Here is a 20932-nt window from a genome sequence, read left to right on the forward strand (position 1 = left end):
TGCTGGTGATGGACGTAGTGCCTGAAGATGTAGTGCATGCAGGTGTGAGTGGAGATGAGACACGGAGGGAGGAGGGGGACACAGTGGAGGCAGTGGATGTTGATGTGTCTGCATGTGTATGATGCTTGCGTGAGTGCCTGTGGGATGTGTGGTGCTTATGTTTGCCAGAGCTTCCTTTGTGTGTTGAGGTGTGTGCATGCTGGTCTGATGGTGTGCTTGGGATAGGCTGAGGTACAGGGGTGTGGGACTGGGTGGAGGAAGATGGAGGGGGGAGTTTAGAGACAGGGACAATGGCTGCCATCAGTGCTGAGGCCAGAGTCTGAAAAGCTTGCTGAAGGGCTGCCTGACCAGAATGAATGCCCTCCAGGAATGCATTGGTTTGTTGCAACTACCTCTCTACACCCTGGATGGCATTCAAAATGGTAGACTGCCCAACAGTGCGGGACCTGAGGAGGTCAATGGCCTCCACACTGAGGGCAGCAGGGGTGACTGGGGCAGGGGCTGAGGTGCCTGGGGCGAAGGTGATGCCCACCCTCCTGGGTGTGCGGGCATGGGGCAAAGGCTGAGGGGCTGCTGGGAGGGCGGTGCTGGTATGGGGGTGGCGGCTGTACCTGTAGAGGCGGGGGCACAGATGGGGCTACCACCGGAAGGGAGCACCCATCAGAGGAGGATTCCGTATCGCTGGTGTCAGCTCCTGTCCCTGTCGTGGAGCTCCCCTTGCCCTCCGTCCCACTGGTGAATTCGGAGTCCATAGTGTCACCCTCCAGGGCCATGTGGGATGCAGCTCCCTCCTGCTCCGGTGCCCCTGCTCCTCCGTCTGATGATGCTAATGCACACAAGTACAAGGAGACCACAAAAAGGGGGGGGGTTGAAGAAAGACATGTTGAGTGCATGCAATACCGCTACCGTTGGCGGAGACGACAGACACAGAAGCCCCCTGCACTACGCTGCACACTTGGGGTCCACTATTCAATCCCTGGGACATGGCTTGCAAGGCTATGGCCAATTTCTGCACACATGGATGTCACAGAAGCCTCACTAGGTGTAATTGGCACTGTACCCAGGTGGGGTGGAGGGCCACAGGGACTGCCTGAAAAAGGGGACATAACTAGCAAACTCGCCCTGGCCTAGGGGAACCCACAGCCCACCTCCCCCACTCAGACACCTCCAATGCATGCTGAATCAGCTGAACGAGACTGCACTCACCCCCTTGATGCTGCTGTGATGCCCTCAAGCGCCCATCCAACTCCGGGTATGCCACCGCCAGGATCCTGAACATCAGGGGGGTCATGATGCGACGGGCACCCCTCCCACGTTGGGAGGCCATCCCCAGCTGGGCCTCCGCCATCTTCTTGCTCCAGCAGCGAATGTCCTCCAATCTTTTGAGGCATTGGGTGCTCTGTATGTGGTAGACCGCCAAGGTCTGGACTTCCTTGGTGATGGCACGCCAAATATCCTTCTTCTGGTGGGTGCTGACCTACAGGAATTGTACAGGGCAAAAAGAGAAGTAATTACCAACTGCACCATCACAGTCATTGGCCTGCATCCCTACCCTTGCCATGTGGCACATGCACTCACCGTTGTTTCATGCACGCCTCATTCTCTCCCCCTATCTTTCATCCACCCCACTCCACACAGGCATTGCCCATACAGCATGGTAACAGTGTACTTACCTGTTTGTCTGGAGGACCGTTGAGTAGCGTGTACTTGGGGAGGACCCCATCCACGAGTTTCTCCAACTCCTCCGTGCTAAAGGCAGGGGCCCTTTCCCCAGATGCACAAGCCATTGTCTATTCCAGACTGAGGTCACAGCAGCACTTGAAGTGTAGGTCCTCTCCTGTCGAAGATCAGGTATCGAGTGATTGAACAGTGAGAAAATGGCGGTCACGTCCGTGGCGGTGCGTACCATCACCGCCAGCGTACATCGTCATTGGCTCCTGGGTCCCATAGGGTCCAATGTTAACCAATGCAGAATTGCACTGTGGTCTTCGACCGCCTACTGCGATGGTGTACAACACCAGTGCAGTTACCTCATATCCCATTGTCCCACTTTACAGGTCAGGCAGCCGCCATTTCAGGGGCCCACATGGCTTTATTTTTTACTGCGTCACACATACCTAGGCCTTGGCTAAACACTCATACAGGCAAAATTTGGTTTATGAATAGTTTTCGGAATAAGCTGTGTTTACGTACCTCAGAGTTGGTTGACTCTGTGCTCGCTGTTCTCCTCCATAGGCACCGTCCGCTGGGGCATGTGAGGAGATGGCGGAAACCTCCGGTGTACAGACCGCTGGTGGACCTGTCGACATTGGAGGAAAGACATGTGATCATCACCTACAGTCTTGATCGTGCCACAATCCAGGAACTGTGTGCCCAGTTGGAGCCAGACCTGATGTCAGCTATCCGCCATCCCACAGGAATCTCCCCTCAAGTGCAGGTGCTGTCAGTACTCCATTTCCTAGCAAGTGGGTCTTTTCAAACAACAGTGGCCATAGCATCAGGGATGTCCCAGCCTCTGTTTTCCAACGTGTTGTCTAGAGTGTTGTCTGCCCTGCTGAAACACATGCGGAGCTACATCGTTTTCCCTCAGGTGGAGGATTTGCCTACAGTGAAAGGTGACTTCTATGCCCTGGGACATATCGCTAACATCATAGGTGCCATTGATGGGACACATGTGACCCTGGTCCCCCCCCGCAGGAGTGAACAGGTGTACAGAAACCGGAAGAGTTACCATTCAATGAATGTGCAGATGGTGTGTTTGGCAGACCAGTACATCTCCCATGTTAATGCAAAATTCCCTGACTTAGTGCATGACGCTTACAACCTGCGGAATAGCAGCATCCCTTATGTGATGGGGCAACTACAGAGGCACCGGGTGTGGCTATTAGGTGAGCACCTGGACCCAAATCAGTGGGACTAGATGTCTGGTTCTGGGGATGTCCCTAAGAGTTAGTGTGAGTCTAACAGTTGTCCCTCGCCATTTGCAGGTGACTCTGTTTACCCCATCCTGTCATGGCCACTGACCCCAGTGAGGAATCCCAGGACAAGGGCAAAGGGAACGCTACAATGAGGTCCATGGGCGAACTAGGAGGATTATAGAGCGGACCTTCGGCCTCCTGAAGGCCAGGATCCGGTGCCTCCATATGACAGGTGGATCCATATTCTACTCACCAAAGAAGGTTAGCCAGATCATCGTGGCCTGCTGTATGCTTCACAACTTGGCTTTGCAACGACGGGTGCCTTTTCTGCAGGAGGATGGTCCAGATGGAGGTCTTGTGGCAGCTGTGGAGCCTGTGGACAGTGAAGACGAGGAAATAGAAGAAGAGGACATTGACAACAGGAACTCGGTGATCCTGCAATACTTCCAGTGAGACACAGGTAAGAAGACAAACCTGGTACATATACAAGCATGCCAAGCTGGGAGCAAAGGTGCTGCCCATTGAAGTCCCTCAAATCTGTTGATACAGAGATTCTTCAAATTGAAAGTAGTTCTGTGTCATGGCCAGGGAGGCGCAGTGCATCACAAAATGCACGGGAGTAGGAGAGGTCCATGAGTACTGGAGGAGGGCTGTCTCAACCACCTGTAAGGTAGCTGCCTGAGGAATATTAGTGTACAGAGACTCAACGTCTAAAGTAATCAGGGCCTCAACCAGGATTGTGGAATTGATAATCTCAATTAGATTCAGGACGTCTTTAGTATCTTTGAGATATGTACTGGAGCTCTTCACTAGAGGTTGAAGGAATGAGTCACAAAAAATTTATAGTGGATTCTAAAATCAAACCAATGCCGGACACGATAGGACATCCAGGTGGAGGAAGAGTACCCTTGTGGATTTTTGGGAGGCAGTAAAAATTAGGGGTACGGGGATGGGTGGTCACCAAAAATTCTGCCTCCCTAGAAGTAATCCAGGCATTTCCCTTAGCCTCTTCAACCATGCTTTTAACCTGGGACTGTAACGAATTGGTAGGATCCCGGGTCAGAGGAGCATAATAAGTGGTGTCACTCAAAAGACGGAGACATTCCTGCCTATAATCTGTTGAGTCCATAATGACTATAGCTCCACCTTTGTCAGCTGGTTTGATGACTATAGAAAGATCATTAGCCAGAGTCTTAAGTGCCTCTCGTTCAAGGGCAGGTAAATTAATAAATGGACGTTTGGGAATAGTCTGATCAAGATCTGCCAGGACAGCTTTCTCAAACGCTAAAACTTCACAGGGAAGAGAATTAGCAGAAGGCATGAAGGTGGAAGTTTTTTTCAAACCTGTGTCGTTTATAGTAGAGGGTTCAGGTCACTCTTTAAAGAAAAAGTGTAAACGTACTTTTCTAAAAAAATTGGGACAACTCACAATTCAAGCGGAACGGGTCCTCCGGGGGTGTAGGGACGAAACATAGGCCACGGTTCAGGACTCTCGATTCATGTACAGACAGTTGCCTGTGGGACAGATTCACCACTAGATCTTCGGAGGAGCTATCTTGTTCTGGCTCCTGGTGACCATCTGTGGTTCTTCGCGGCCCCAATGTACTTTCCTGCCTCTTCCTCTCCTTTTGCCTCTTCCTCTGCCCGGGCCGCGGCCTAAAAAAGGCCCATATGGTGGCATAGGGCGAGGTTGAAAAAATGGGTAAGGAGGTTGCCAGAAGAGTGGTTGATTATGAGGATATTGAAGAAAGTTATAAAAGGGTTGGGGCACGCTCTCATCAGTGCTCCATCCATCAGAGGAGGAGCTACTGCTGTAGTTCCGCGTCTTCTTGTAAGATACTGAAGACTCATCTGATGACCGAGACTGAGTGTCAGTCTCGAAGCCCTCCTTGATGTACGGATAGACCTTCTCCCGTTCGAACTTGCCAATGTCTTTTTGTAATTTGGAAATTTTTTGTTGTGTGAGGAACTCTTTGGTTTCATTGAGTTCCGCATTAATCTCCGAAAGGCGACTCTTAAATGCTGCTAAAGTAACTGTTGTCTAGATTGAACTCTCAATACAATTGATCTGTAATGTAATAGACTCGGCTAGACGTTTCGAGGTGTTGATGATCAGTACTAGCCAGTCACGGGTGCATTTCCATGCAATCTGTGCCCAGTCTTTCCTGAAGGCCAAATCCTGTAGGAAAATCCTGGACACGTTCAAGACCAGTAACCCGTTCGGGGCGATGTTAGCTCTCAGGTATTCGGTCATGATTGTACCATGCTTGATGGTTTTAATCAACTCACGTTTCAAAGAGGATAGTTTGTCCCAATCCTCTTTCAAACTACCAGATGGGGCTGAGCCATCACTAGAGAGAATAGACAGAGTCTGTAAAATGGCTGAGACTACGTTGTAGTCAAAGCTAAAACCCTGGAAATTATCCATGGCCACAGATAAATCTACTGAAAAATATGATAAGTCCCACAGCAAAACTGCTGTACAATGGCATCAAAAAATGGGAGGGACTGGGAGGTTAATGGTCCAGTGTACGTTCTCCCTAAGCATAAACCAGTAAATGAAAAGAGTACACTGTTCCAAAAGAATCTGTCTCGAAAATATATTTTACTGCCATTCTTCTATATATAGTGCAATTTCCTTTGGTCTGAGGTTTACGCGTCCCTAAGATGCCTTTCTTCTACATGGGATGGTAAGCCTTCTATGTCATGTCGAATGTGCCTGACTATGTCATCGGGGTGTGATGTCTATCATCTTTATTATGGTTTACTTTTTTTTCTTACATACCAATGTATGCCTCTGTGTTTTCTATCTCTTATACAGGGCGACCTACCAATTGACTGACTGTGACGATTAGTCCACGCATAGTAAGTGACCTTTCAGCACTTACTTTATATTTCTATAGGAGAAGTTACTGATCACGGTCCTGATGAAGCGCCATTGGATCATTTTCTGACCGCACAGGCGCAAAACATGTCGACCCTTTAGTGTTAGGATAGAGTATATCTCTTCCTTTCCCCTTTTTTAGGAGTACCGGTGGCCATTATTCCCCCCAAGTACTCCTCTATTGATTTTAATCTTGGTCTGACCGCAATTCTGAGTAATTAAATTTAGATACTGGGTGTTCAGAGCCAATTTTAACTCATTTTTCACTCTCCTTATCTTTCACTGTCAGAACGTACTGCAGATTCGATCGGATCGGCGATACCACCTTCAGTTTAGCGCAACCACTGTATGCATGGTGACCCGTCAGATATTGCAGTGCCGGTCTGACGAGGAGTTAGCCCAATGATGATGCTTAGCGTCTTCAACGACGCTTGAGGGCACTCCTATCACAATACCGACACTTGTCGTCCTTCTAGACAGATTCTTTTGGAACAGTGTACTCTTTTTATTTAGCAGTTTGAGGATGGACAGGGTTACAAGGTGGGAAAAAAAGATGACAATTAGGGTGCTCTCATTGCTTGGCGGGGGTCTTGGCATCGTTCTCTGTCTTTGTCCTGGATCTCAGGGACCATTTGCAGGGTGGTTCTCCCTCTACAGGGGGTGGGGTGCTGGTGTGGTGGGCCTGTGCCTCCTGTCCACTAGCGCCAGCGGAGGTGGTGGGCAGTTCATCATCCAGGCTAGTGTCAGGGGCCCCTTGTTGTGCCACAGTGTCCCTCCTGGTGTTGATGACTTCCTTCAGCACCCCTCCAATGGTGCACAGGGTGGAATTGATGGATTTGATTTCCTCCCTGAAGCCCAAATACTGTTCATCCTGCAGTCGCTGGGTCTCCTGAAACTTGGCCAGTACCGTTGCCATCATCTCCTGGGAATGATGCTAGGCTCCCATGATGTTGTAGAGGGCCTCGTGGAGAGTGGGTTCCCTGGGCCTGTCCTCCCCCTGTCGCACAGCAGCCCTCCCAGTTCCCCTGTTTCCCTGGGCCTCTGTCCCCTGAACTGTGTACCCACTGCCACTGCCCCCAGGTCCCTGTTGTTGTTGGGGTGGTGGGTTAGCCTGGGTTCCCTGTAGTGGTGGACACACTGCTGATTGACGTGTTATGGGACAGAGGTATGGGCCCGCTCGGTGGGTGCTGTGCTGGTGTTTCCAGAGGGGGGAAGCGCTGTGGTGGCCTGTGACTGTGTGAGGGGAACCGACTGTCCCGAGGTCCCAGATGGTCCGGGCTGGTCATCTAGATCCAGTTGGACAGAGCTGTTGTCATCACTGTGGGCCTCTTCTGTGGGTGGTGTGGACATGTCTGGATCCTCCTGTCCGGTGACGTTGGGTAGGGGTCCTGCAGGGGTGTAAAAGCATGATTATTGCATCTGTGTGTGCCATGGTGTGCAATTGGTGGTTGACTGTGTACCCCAGTGCTTACATTCCTGTGTGGGACCTGTGTGATGATGGTTTAGGGGGGTGTATGGGTATCTGTAGTGGACATGCTTTGGTGATGGGTGCCCATGCTTTGGTGTTGCATGCAGGGCTTGGTGTTGGGATGGGTGGTTTGTGATATTGGGACATTTGTGAGGAGTAGGAGTGATGGGGGTGAGGGCGAGGGTGGGGGTATGTGATGGCATGCAGGTAGGGTGGGGGATTTAGTAGTGAAGAGTTGACTTACCAGAGTCCATTCCTCCAGCTACTCCTGCGAGGCCCTCAGGATGCAGAATAGCCAAGACCTGTTGTTAGTTGACACTCCCATGTTGTTAGTTGAGGGAGTGGAGGTGGGGGTCCACCGCCAGTCCTCTGTACCACGATGTGGTGTCTTGAGACCACGGAACGCACCTTCCCCCGTAGGTTGTTCCACCTCTTCCTGATGTCATCCCTATTTCTTGGGTGCTGTCCCACGATTCTTCGCCATAGCTCCATCTTCCTAGCTATGGAGGTGTGCTGCACCTGTGATCCGAATAGCTGTGGCTCTACCCGGATGATTTCCTCCACCATGTCCCTGAGCTCCTTAAAGTACCTGGGGTGTCTTTGCCGTGCCATGGGGTGGTGTAGGTGATGTGTGGGTTGGTGTGAGTTGTGATGTGTGGGGTGATATTTAGTGGTGTGTTGTGTGAGGTGCGTGGATGTTATGTGGGTGATGCTGTTGAGTGCCTGTTGATGCTCCTTTGTAGATGGTGGTGTCTCTCTGTGGCCTTCAGTCGCAGTTGTTGTCATAAGGGTTTGTGGGTGATGTGGATGTGTGTTTTATATTGTATTGGGTGTGTGGGAGTGGTGTGTGTATGTGTATCAGGTGTGTGTGTTTGGAATTGTCCAATGTGGATGTGTTTTGTAAGAGTGTGTGTATTTTGAGCGCATCGGTGTGTACCGCCAATGGGATACCACGGTTGAAAGACCGCCCCGTGGATTCGTGGGTCGTGACATTGTGGGCTTATTCCTGTTGGCGTGACGGTGGAGGTTTTGTTTTCACCAGTTTATCACTGACCTTTGGTGTGGCGGACTTGTGTGGGTGTCCAAATTTTGGCGGATTCCGACCTGTGGGTCATAATGGCCGTGGCGGAATTCCGCAGCCGCGGTGGTGTGTTGGCGGTCTTCTGCCCGGCGGTAAGTGGCTTTTACCGCGAATGTTGTAATGACCCACAAAATCTCTTACTGGTCATATTAATACACCTGCAGACTGACAACTACTCTCAAGTAATATGGGAAAGAAAAGGGAATTTGACCAATCGAATTAGCATACAAACAGGCGTACACTAGGGATGTGTGCTAGCTCCCACTTTATTTTTTTCTCTGTACATCAATGACGTAATACATTGTTTTGTAGAATGTGAGAATGATTCACACAGACTGAATGTTTGTAAAATACCTGATTTGCTATTCACAGATGACACCTTTGTAGTAAGCAAGACTACAAGTGTAGATGAAGATAAGTTATTTTATTAAGATATTGACCGCTGCAATGTCGCAGCTGCCGCCTCAACCGTCCTCTCGACTCCCAGTGTCTCGAGCTCTCTGTCTTGAGCTCAGGACGTAAGACGGGAGTCACGAGGACACGGCACACCACAACCTTTTTATTTTCAAATACTCCCATGGAGCTGCAGACCTTACTTAATGCATTGCTAATAATTTCCAATGAACGTGGTCTGGAATCATTTAATCAAAGGCCAACTATATGGTGCTCAATCCACATCGATCATTCCGATGTGGACTAAAGTTGTAGAAGACTGTACATTTACAAGGTTAACAGTTTTGAATATTTGAGACCACAATTCGCCACTACACATTCTCGGACTCTCCTAAATTCTTAGGAATTGTCTGTTTGTTCAGTATTAAGCAGCGTCTGACATACAAATGTATATGTCTAATGCCTTCAGGTCCATGCCCCCTGCCTTACAAGTCTATCGAGCAAAGGCTCAAGGATCATTCTATGGTGCAGAGATTTGGGGGCTTTGTAACATCAACAACTTGACTAGAATGGAGAAACACATTGGGGCATATTTATACTCTGTTTGCACCAAATTAGTGTCATTTTTTTTTACTCTAATTTGGTGCAAAACTAACTCCATATTTATACTTTGGTGCTAGACCCCTCTAGCACCAAATTTATGGAGTTAAAGTCATTTTTTGAAAGTGGAGTCCTACTTTGCCTTAATGAGATGCAAGGTAGGCGTTCCCGTGCAAAAAATGACTCTATGGCCTTAACACCATATTTAGGGGCATATTTATACTCTGCAGCGTATTTATACTCTGTTTGCACCGAATTAGTGTCATTTGTTTTTACTCTAATTCGGTGCAAAACTAACTCCATATTTATACTTTGGTGCTAGACCCATCTAGCACCAAGGCCCTGATTTAAACTTTTTTTGCACCGCATTAACGTCATTTTATGACACAAAAGTGGCGCAAACTTACAAAATATTGGCCCTTATTTATACTTTTTGCTGCAAAACTCCACTAACTCAGTTTTGCACCAAAAAGTTGAGCACCGGCTTGCACCATTTCTGTGCACCAGCCGGGCACCATATTTATGGAATGGTGCAAGCCGGTGCAAAGGGTAGGCTAGAGTTTAAAAAAATGACTTTAGTCGGGTGGGGCTGGCAGTATAGAAGAAGAGGGTTTAGCACCAAAAAATGGCTTTAGGCAGGTTAGAGTAAAAATAAATGACTCTAACCAGATTAGCGTCATTTTATGGTGCTAAACCTACCATGCCACATGACTCCTGCCTTAGGAAAGGCAGGAGTCATGCCCACCACCCCAGTGGCCAGCACAGAGGACAGGGGTCCCCTGGGCATGGACATTGCACCCGGTGCCATATATGGGGGCCCATTTCAGGGCCCCCTATGGCACTTTCAAAAATAAAATGCACTTACCTGTACTTACCTGGGATGGGGTCCCCCATCCTCGCAGTCCCTCTAGTGTGGGTGGGGGTGCCCCTAAGGCCTAGGGAGGGCACCTCTGGGCTTATTCCATGGTGTTCCACCATGGAAATAGGGCCACAGGTCCCCTAAGACCTGCCCTGACCCAGGTCTTAAAAAATGGGGCAAAGCAAGCTTTGCCCCATTTTTTGACCCTTCCTCCCTCCCTTGCACCATTTTTACATGGGAGTATAAATATGGTGTTAAGGCCATAGAGTCATTTTTTTGCACGGGAACGCCTACCTTGCATCTCATTAAGGCAAGGTAGGTTTCCACTTCCAAAAAATGACTTTAACTCCATTAATTTGGTGCTAGACGGGTCTAGCACCAAAGTATAAATATGGAGATAGTTTTGCACTGAATTAGAGTTAAAAAAAAATGACGCTAATTCATTGCAAACAGAGTATAAATACGCCACTTAGGCCCATATTTATACTTTTTGACGCTAAACTGCGCTAACGCAGTTTAGCGTCAAAAAGTTTTGCGCCGTCTAACGCCATTCTGAAGCGCCATGCGGGCGCCGTATTTATGGAATGGCGTTAGACGGCGCAATCAGACCGGCGCTGCCTGGTTTGCGTGGGAAAAAACCACGTAGACCAGACAGCGCCGGCGTAGGGGGAAAATGGCGCATGGGCGTCTTAAAATGGGGCAAGTCAGGTTACGTCGAAAAAATCGTCTTAACCCGACTTGCGCCATTTTTTAACGACGCCCATCCCCCATCAACATGACTCCTATCATTGTAAAGATAGGAGTCATGCCCCCTTGCCCAATGGCCATGCCCAGGGGACTTCTGTCCCCTGGGCATGGTCATTGGGCATAGTGGCATGTAGGGGGGCACAAATCAGGCCCCCCTATGCCACAAAATATTATTAAAAAAAAAAAAAAAAAAACTTACCTGAACTTACCTGAATGTCCCTGGGGTGGGTCCCTCCAGCCTTGGGTGTCCTCCTGGGGTGGGCAAGGGTGGCAGGGGGGGTCCCTGGGGGCAGGGGAGGGCACTCTGGGCTCATTTTGAGCCCACTTGTCCCTTAACGCCATGCCTGACCCAGGCGTTAAAAAGCGGCGCAAATGCGCCGTTTTTAGCCACGCCCACTCCCGGGCGTCACTTTTGCCCGGGAGTATAAATACCACGTAAAGGCCTGGGAGTCATTTTTTAGACGGGAACGCCTCCCTTGCATATCATTAACGCAAGGAAGGGGTTCACGCTAAAAAATGACGCACATTCCGGGAACTTTGGCGCTATTCGCCTCTAACGCCATAGTATAAATATGGCGTTAGTTGGCGTTAGTTTAGCGTCGAATTTGCGTCGAAAAAAACGACGCAAATTCGGCGCAAACGGAGTATAAATACGGCCCTTAGCGTCAAAAAATGATGCTAATCTGGTCAGAATCATTTATTTTGACTCAAAACTGCCTAACGTATTTTTTTTTTTAAGCTAGCCTACCCTTTGCACCGGCTTGCACCATTCCATAAATATGGTGCCCAGCTGGTGCTAAAAAATGGTGCAAGCCGGTGCAAAACTTTTTGGGGCAAAACTGCCTTAGTGCAGTTTTGCACCAAAAAGTATAAATAAGGCCCATTATATGATCTCGATAAATATGCCACAAAGTATCCCAATGATATCTCTTGTTTTGGTACCTAGGCTTTAGAAAAACCCTACATGGAGCAAACCCCTTCTTTACTGGCTAAGACATCCGTCAACAGTTTAAATGGAACCTTACAAAAATGCACGTATTAAGCTGAAAAAAACGGACAAAGCTTGTACCATACCTTGGCTAAGAAATGTGAAGGATTGTTTCGTAGCTTCGTTTTAAAACAAATGTGAGTTGACTCAGTTTTCAATTCCAGAGGCTGTGTGCATCTGTGGAAAGTAAGATGTTGCTCGTTTGTATCAGGCAGATGTGTCTGTATTGCAAGAAAAGGAAATCTTGTGGAAAAATTCTTACTCTTTAAGAGTACTTCAAAATTCGAATTTACTTTGACAAGATAATTTCTGGGGAGCCAAACAACCTGTATTGCAAATTCATGATGGGGATTTTCCCTATCAATAAATTTAAATGTTTAAATGGTCTTTTAACTATCGTCAGTTCTGATGTATGCCCAGTATATACATCAGCATCTGAGACAAAAGCAAACTTCTTGTTTTTTGCACTACATATGGTCATATCAGGAAACAATTTCCACAGTTTGGGTATAAGGCAACTTTGCTCTGCATTACGTATTTTCCAGTCAGATACCAACGACGTTATAGACTGTGGTTTGACAAACTTTTAGGGGCATATTTTGCACACATTGCAGCGCCACTTTTCTTGCAACCTGTAGAGCACAGCTAATGCCACCATGTGTGTGCTGTATTTACAATACGGCACACCATGGTGGTAGTGAAGAGACTAGTATCAATTGTTTTGACGCTAGGCTGGCACTTTGCAGGATTGACGTAAAAAATGTTGATGCTAATCCTGCAAAGCACCCAGAGGCCCATGGTACCCAATCAAAGCCTCCTTTCAACGTCTGCTCTGAGCAGGCATTAAGGGGCATATTTATACTCCATTTGCGCCGAATTTGCGTCGTTTTTTTTGACGCAAATTCGACGCAAAACTAACTCCATATTTATACTTTGGCGTTAAACGCGTCTAGCGCCAAAGTTCATGGAGTTAGCGTCATTTTTTTGCGTGAACACCTTCCTTGCGTTAATGATATGCAAGGTAGGCGTTCCCGTCTTAAAAAATGACTCCAATGCTATTGCGTCGTATTTATACTCCCGGGCAAAAATGACGCCCGGGAGTGGGCGGGACTAAAAAACCCACATTTGCGCCGGATTTTAGCGCCTGGGTCAGGGCAGGCGTTAAGGGACCTGTGGGCTCAGAATGAGCCCAGAGGTGCCCTCCCAAGCCCCCCTGGGACACCCCCTGCCACCCTTGCCCACCCCAGGAGGACACCCAAGGATGGAGGGACCCACCCCAGGGAAGAAAAGGTAAGTTGTGGTAAGTATTTTATTTTTATTTTGTTTTGGCATAGGGGGGCCTGATTTGTGCCCCCCTACATGCCACTATGCCCAATGACCATGCCCAGGGGACAGAAGTCCCCTGGGCATGGCCATTGGGCAAGGGGGCATGACTCCTGTCTTTGCTAAGACAGGAGTCATGTTATTGGGGGTTGGGCGCCCAAAAAAATGGCGCAAATCGGGTTAAGACGTTTTTTTTTGCCTCAGCCTGACTTGCCCCATTTTAGGACGCCCAAATGCCATTTTTCCCTACGCCGGCGCTGCCTGGTGTACGTGTTTTTTTTTCACGCACACCAGGCAGCGCCGGTCGGCTAACGCCGGCTAACGCCATTCAATAAATACGGCGCCCGCATGGCGCTTCAGAATGGCGTTAGCCGGCGCTAATTTTTTGGACGCAAAACTGCGTTAGCGCAGTTTTGCGTCAAAAAGTATAAATATGGCCCTAAAAGTGCCAAAAAAAGGTGCAAGGAAATCTCTTAGATTTCATTGCACCATTTTTTGCCCCCCAATGGGGGAACACCCCCTTTGCATACATTATGCTAGGCACAGGCATAATGTAGCACAAAAGGTTAGAAAGAGCGCAATGCATGATTTGCGCCTCTTTGTAAATATGGTGCAGTGTTTTTGGGCTTCTAATGCCACATTAGCTTAAAAAATGACTTTAATGTAGTGTTGGAATGGTGCTAGGGGCTCTTACAGGCTGATTTAATAAAGGTGGTGCTACACCCAGTGCAGTGCCTCTTTCCTTGCACCCTTAGAGCCCTTCTAATGCCACCATGTGTGCACCGTATTTAAAATACGGCACACCATGGCAGTAGTTAGCAGACTTGCGTCAGAATTTTTTATGCTAGTCCTTTGCTTTTCAGGATTAGATCCTGCAAAGCACCCAGAGGCGCACTGAAAACAATGGGAGCCTCCCTTTAACACCTGCCCTTTGCAGACGTTAGCAATGCAGATAAAAATGATGCCAAAAAATCTCTTAGATTTCTTTGTGCCATTTTTCACCCCCCAGCGCCAGAATGGCCCCCTTGCATACATTATGCCTGGCACAAGCATTATGTGCTGCAGGGGGGTACAAAGTGGCGCAATGCAGGCATTACACCACTTTATAAATATGTAGCGGAGTTTTAGGCCTTCCACTGCCACATTAGCATAAAAAATTACACTAATGCGGCGTTGGAATGGCGCTAGGCACTCTTAAATCTGGGCCTTAGTTTTTTGCCTTCAGAATGGCACTTGAGCGAGATCTTGAGTGGTCATGTAGAATGAACGGACACTTGATTGCATTACAGTAAAGGTGATGCACTTCAATTTGGTTTTATAATTTCTTTCACTATACTAAGTGCACTTCGTGCATCATGGATTAGAGTAAGATCTCTCGTGGACTGACAGTCACCTACCACTTTATTAAAACTGAAATTCATGAAGCACTTTCTCTGATTTTAAATTTAGATCCACCTATGATCTGGATATTCTCAGTTTTTATACTGTACAGTATGTATTCCGTACTTGAGGAAAACCCCAATTGACTAGGTAGTGCGACCTAGTATTTGGAAGGAATTGTAATATATGATGTATTTTACATTATTTTATATTCTGTCCTGTTATATGAACTGAATATCCATTATTGTTTAATTGTGATGTATGTTTTATGACGAGTTCCCCAACACAAATATACTTGTAAATCAATCAATGCTGCAGTCAATATTTCGAGATCCATCCAGCGGTAGCACTACTCCTCCCACGCTCAAAAAAGTTAGGGATTGTTTTCTGGGTCACGTAGTTATGTTAGATCATTAGTTTCAGCAATCCTGATAAAATAAGTGCTCCATCAGCATTGACTGCAAGGCACCAAATGCTGCATCTCGGCTCCGGGGATATTTGTATTCTGTAAACACAGATCTAATTAGAACTCTTTAGACCTGCATGATTACCACCTGCTGTTCAGTGGCATGATATTATACAGTGATTGAGTGCCAACACTAACTTTACAAACGTAAGGCTTATTGCAGTTTATGAGAGTGGTCAGATGGTGACTGATAAATTGATGCTTGCTAAAATTAGTTGTGCTCCAGTGCTCGATCATTGCTTCCCCTTGGATCTGATCTCAAATAAGCAGAATTATTCCTGGTAACGTGGATTAAATTTAAGTTTGGAAAAACAGTCATCTTCTTAGAGACGTGTACCAAGAAGGCAAGCAAGCATTTGCAATGCGATGTGTCTTGCATTTTCTTGAGTTAGAGCTATTGGCATTGTAAATTCATAACTGGACTTTTCTTGCCACATAAATTTGTCAACCCTGCCTCCAAATTTTGTCTTTTCCTGCCATATATTTCTAGTGGCCCAGCATTTAACTAAAGCACTTCAATTTACCTTATTCCTTCATCTTAAAACATACACAATTATCATATAAACCTTTATCAGAAATAAACTGTTGACAGTAGAATCTAATGTTTAAAACTCCATAGCAAAAATATAATTAGGGACAGATTGGAGGGTAAAGGTAAAGACAGAGTCAGGAGTAAAGATGGAGAGAACAAGTAGTGAGGTAACGGTGTCATGGGCCCTGGAGTAAGAAAGGAAAATGGTTGACTGCAATTTCAGTAGGAAAATACAACAGTAATTAGAGTTGAGTGAGGTCCATATGTCTCTGGGCCCAGTGTTACTGCACCTGTTGCTCCATTGATAACTAGGCCTCAGGAGAGAATGTGTATGGGACAGAAAAAGAGAAGCAAAAGGAATACAACAGACAAAAGGAAGAAAGAGAAGGGGTCGCAAAGAAATAAAAGAAAGAAGAGAAGGAAAGAACCAGAAAATGAAAACACTACTAAGAAGAAATAGAGCAAATGTGTGAAACAAAAGAAAAAGGGGAAGGAAGCTAGTGAACAAAAGTTAAAGAGGAAAAAATAATGAAAGAAGTGTGAAAAGAAAGACCATTGGAGAAAAAAAAAGAGATGGTGAGAGAACAAACAATGAAAGAACCAGGGCATGTATGTACTGACACATTTCCCAGAGAATGGGAAAACCACTTTGACACTTCAGGTCCAAACAAGTAACTTGTAGCATCCACATACAGATGGGAAAAAGAGGGCTTTATAGTAAAACGTGAATTGACAGATTATGATAAGAAAACCATCAGAGAAAGGAAAGAAGAAAGACCTAAAATAAAAAAGGGAAACGACACATACAGAGTCAAAATTAAGAGCAAATAAACAAGACAAAGAAAGAATGAAGGGAAGAGAAAAAATTGTGAAAGAATGAATGCCTGATGACAAAAAAAGGGATGAATGAAACAAGGAAAGAAATAACCACGTTTTTTGCGAATTTGAAAGAGGAGGTAGCAAAAGGAAGAAGGACATTTTTTTTAAAAGGGAGAGGAGTAGAAATAAACAGTTGAAAGAAAGAGTGAAACTGTTAATGTGTGGATTTTAAGAGCTGCAAAGAGAAAAGTGGGGGAGAAAGAAAACATTGTGAGTAAACAGAGAAAATGAAAGAATGGAGTGAGATAGGTGAAACAGACCCTCCCAAATAAAGATGGCAGCTAAGAATAGATTTAATTGGCTCCCCCACGTCCTCAAAAAGAAGTCAGAGTCTGGAACAGCAGGGGGCACTACAGAACAGCAGGAGGTGCATTAGCAGAGTTGTATGTGAAACCCAATACAGCAATATTGGGACGCGTCAGATCAGGATTGGGGGTATAGACAGAGCTGTGTCCTGGCCTAGTGCTTGAATAACAGAAATGCAGCAGGTGAGGAATGAGAAACGGAGCTCCGTGTAAATCCTGGTAATGGAATAATGGGGGCTGCAGGTTTGGGTTGAGATTCACTGACAGAGTTGTATGTGGGCTGCAGTACTGGAATAGAAATGGACACATAAGGTTGGAAGTGAGGTATGATAGTAGAGCTAGTGTGGAACCTAGTATTGGAGTGCTGGAGTTGCCGAGTGTAGCTTGGAGGTGCCCTGATGAAGCTGTAAGTGGGGTTCAGTATGGGAGTGGTATTGCCTCTGAACCACAGCGGTGAGGAGTCCTGAAGAGCATCTGTGTGAACTCTAGTACTGAGAAGAAAGTTACACTGAATGTTAGAATTGATGGATTAGTAGCGCTGGATTTTAGACTTGATGTGCACTGGCTGAGCTGTGTTTTGATTGTTTTGGTCCAGTATTGGCTTGGCAGTGGGACTGAATGTTAAAATTGAGCTGCTGTAGTGGAGCTGTATGTGAGGGGGATCCCAGTATAGGAAAGGAAGTGACCTTCCCAGGGTAGAACTGAGGTGCAATGATGGAGCTACATCCAAGGTCCTAGTACTGGGACAGCAGAGTGCACTGACTGTAATAACGGAGATGCTCTGGCAGACAGTGTGTATCATGTTCTAGAACTGGCACAGCTGAGGGGCTTGGAGTGTGTGAACTGAGGTGCACTGATGGAGCTTTGCCCGAGGTTCCAGTGATGGAGCAGCAGTGTGTACTGGCTGTAAGTACTGAGGTGCTCTGGCAGACAGCATGTTTGGGGCTCCTGGTACTGGAACAACTGAGGGGCTTGGAGTGTGTGAACTGTGGTGCACTGATGGAGCTGTGCCTGAGGTCCAGGTACTGGAACAGCAGTGTGTACTGACTGCAAGAACTGAGGTGCTCTGGCAGACAGTGTGTGTAGGGTTCTGGCGCAGCTGAGGGGCTTCAAGTGTGTGATCTGAGGTGCATTGATGGAGTTGTACTCAAAGTCCCAGTACTGGAGCAGCAGTGTGTACTGATTGTAAAAACTAAGGTCCTCTGGCAGACAGCGTGTGTAGGGTTCTGGCACTGGCATGGCTGAGGGCTTGGAGTGTGTGAACTGAGGTGTACTGATGGAGCTGCACTTGAGGTCCCAGTACCGGAACAGCAGTGGGGACTGACTGTAAGAACTGAGGCTCTCTGGAAGACAGCGTGTGTGGGGCTCCTGGCACTGGCATGGTTGAGGGGCCTGGGGTATGTGAACTGCAATGTAGTAATGCAACTTTGCCCAAGGTCCCAGTATTAGAGCAGTAGAGGGTACTCACTGCAAGAACTGAGATGCTCTGGCAGATATTTTGTGTGGGGCTCCTGGCACTGGCATGGCTGAGGGCATGGAGTGTGTGATCTTCCATGCAGTGATGGAGCTGCGCCTGAGTCTCAGTACTGGAGCAGCAGAGTGTACTGACTGCAAGAACTGAGGTGCGTCAGCAGACAGCATGTGTGGGGTTCCTGGCACTGGCATGGCTGAGGGCTTAGAGTGTGTGAACTATGGTAAAGTGATGGAGCTGCACCCGAAGTCCCAGTACTGGAGCACAAGAGTGTTCTGACCACAAGAATTGAGGGACTCTGGGAGACAGTGCATGTGGGGCTCCTGGCATTGGCACAGTAAGGGCTTGGAGTGTGTGCACTGCAATGCACTTGTGGCGCTGCACCCGAGGTCCCAGTACTGGAGCAGCAGAGTGTACTGATTGCAAGAACTGAGGTGCTCTGTCAGACTGCGTGTGTGGGGTTCCTGGCACTGGCACAGCTGAGGGATTAGACTGTGTGAACTGTGGTGCACTGATGGAGCTATGCCTGAGGTCCCAGTACTGGAGCAGCAGAGTGTACTGACTGCAAGAACTGAGGTGCTCTAGCAGACAGTGTGTGTGGGGTTCCTGGCACTGGCACAGCAGAGGGGTTAGAGTGTGTGAAGTGAGGTGCACTGATGGAGCTGCAAGTGGCATTCCAGTATTTAGCCGAAGTGGGTAGTGTCTCTAAAGATTGTAGAGCGCTGGTAGAGCTGGGTGCTTAGGCTATAATCAATGACACGTGACCCTGTGTCCTTGCTCTCAGCACACAGGCAGACACACTCCAAACCTAGGTAGGGCAGAAGCGAGGCAGCTGAAAGACGGTTCAGAGAGCCCACAAAGACCAAATGTGACCAAGCCTGATGTACAGCCTTGTTTACAGCTAAGCTCAGAAGAAGAATGTTCTGCAAATGAAAAGAAAAGCTTTTCTGGACAGGAGCAGTAAACAAAGTAAAAATAAAAGTCCTCTACAGACCAAATAAACAGGAGAAAGTGTAGTTATACAGTAGTTGGTCCCTGTTCCTACACATCCGATATAGGGACAAACAGGCATGACTGAACATTAGCAAGTAAGGATTTTTAAATGATACGTAAACTAACAAATGAAATAGCTGGAAGCCCATAGAAGAAGTATACTTAAAAGTATACAAAAGGTTGTGCGCTTACGCTCAACCTAAAACTAGGGTTTCTTGTTACATTAATTGAAACTTTTGGTTTTAGTGAAGTTACTTCATTACACAGAAACACCAGGGGCTGTATCAGTTAAAATACTTTTGGATTCATCCAAAACAGACTGAGACTGCGCCAGTCCAGCCACAAACTCATGTATATACTTGAAACATTTGCATCGTCGTGGTGCGGCAAACACAGTCTGGGGGCTTCAAATCAAGGGTTAATTTTTCAGTGCAAAAGGAGGGTGAAGGTATAGAAACACATGTGTGTGCCTGGCTGAGTATGGATGCCCAAGAGTCTCTAGAAATCATGTGCCCCCTCTCAAAAAGGACACTGGCTGAAGCACTGTGGCAGATTTATCAACATTTCACACAACCCAATGCAGCAAGACACCTTGCTGTTCTGCAATAAGTAAAAGGGAGAGGTCAGGAAAGTGCAATATTTAACATTATATAATGAACTTATAACCTCCCCTTGTGCTGGCACACTTTTGGCTGCATAAAGCCAACATAAGCACCCTAGCATCATGGTGCATGAAAGCCTGGGTTGCAAGCAGAATTCTTTTCACAGAATGGACAACTTCCCGCACTAAAACAATCCTCTGAGGCGTTTCCCTCTTTCTGTGTGCTCTGGAGAAAGCTGCAAACATAGAAAGAGGAAAAAACAGGAATAATATAGATATTTCTCCTCGTTAATCCTCCCATGGGAAGGCACAGCATTTTGATGTATTCCCAGGTTTGCTGCTTATAGTAAATCTGGGAATGCACTTAAAGCCAGGGAGGGATCTATGGCAACACCCACGATCCACCCAGGAATGCCTCCCTGAGGCAGAGTAAGGCAGAGCAGTGACTTGTGTTGCCTTGCATCACTCCGGTTAGTACAAGCACCAGAGGAAACAACACAAGGTGCACTTGCCTGGCTTTGTAAATCTGACTTTAGTGCTGTGTTGCACCACTTTCTGCTGGATAAGTTAGTGTATCTACTTCATATATTCTTGCCTCTGTACCTACATTTATAATATGTATCTACATTTATAATATTTACAAAAAGAGAAGCAACACCCTCCGCATGCTCTGAAAGATCTACAAATGGATTCCCACGGAAACCAGAAGAACAGTCACCAAAAGCCCTTGTAAGCAGCAAACTGGACTATGGCAATGCCCTCTATGCAGGAACCACGTCCAAACCCCAGAAAAGGCTGCAACGCATCCAGAATACCTCTGCAGGCCTCATCCTGGACATCCCATGCCACTGCCACATCACTGGTCACCTGAAAGATCTGCACTGGCTCCCCGTCAACAAGAGAATCACATTCAAACTCCTCACCCATGCTCGCAAAGCACTGTACAACACCGGACCAGAATACCTCAACAGACAGCTCTCCTTCTACACCCTGCTCCGCTGACGTCGCCCTCGCAACCGTCCCACGTATCCACAGAACTACGAC

The sequence above is a fragment of the Pleurodeles waltl genome, chromosome 10 (assembly GCF_031143425.1).
Source record: "Pleurodeles waltl isolate 20211129_DDA chromosome 10, aPleWal1.hap1.20221129, whole genome shotgun sequence".
NCBI lineage: Eukaryota > Metazoa > Chordata > Amphibia > Caudata > Salamandridae > Pleurodeles > Pleurodeles waltl.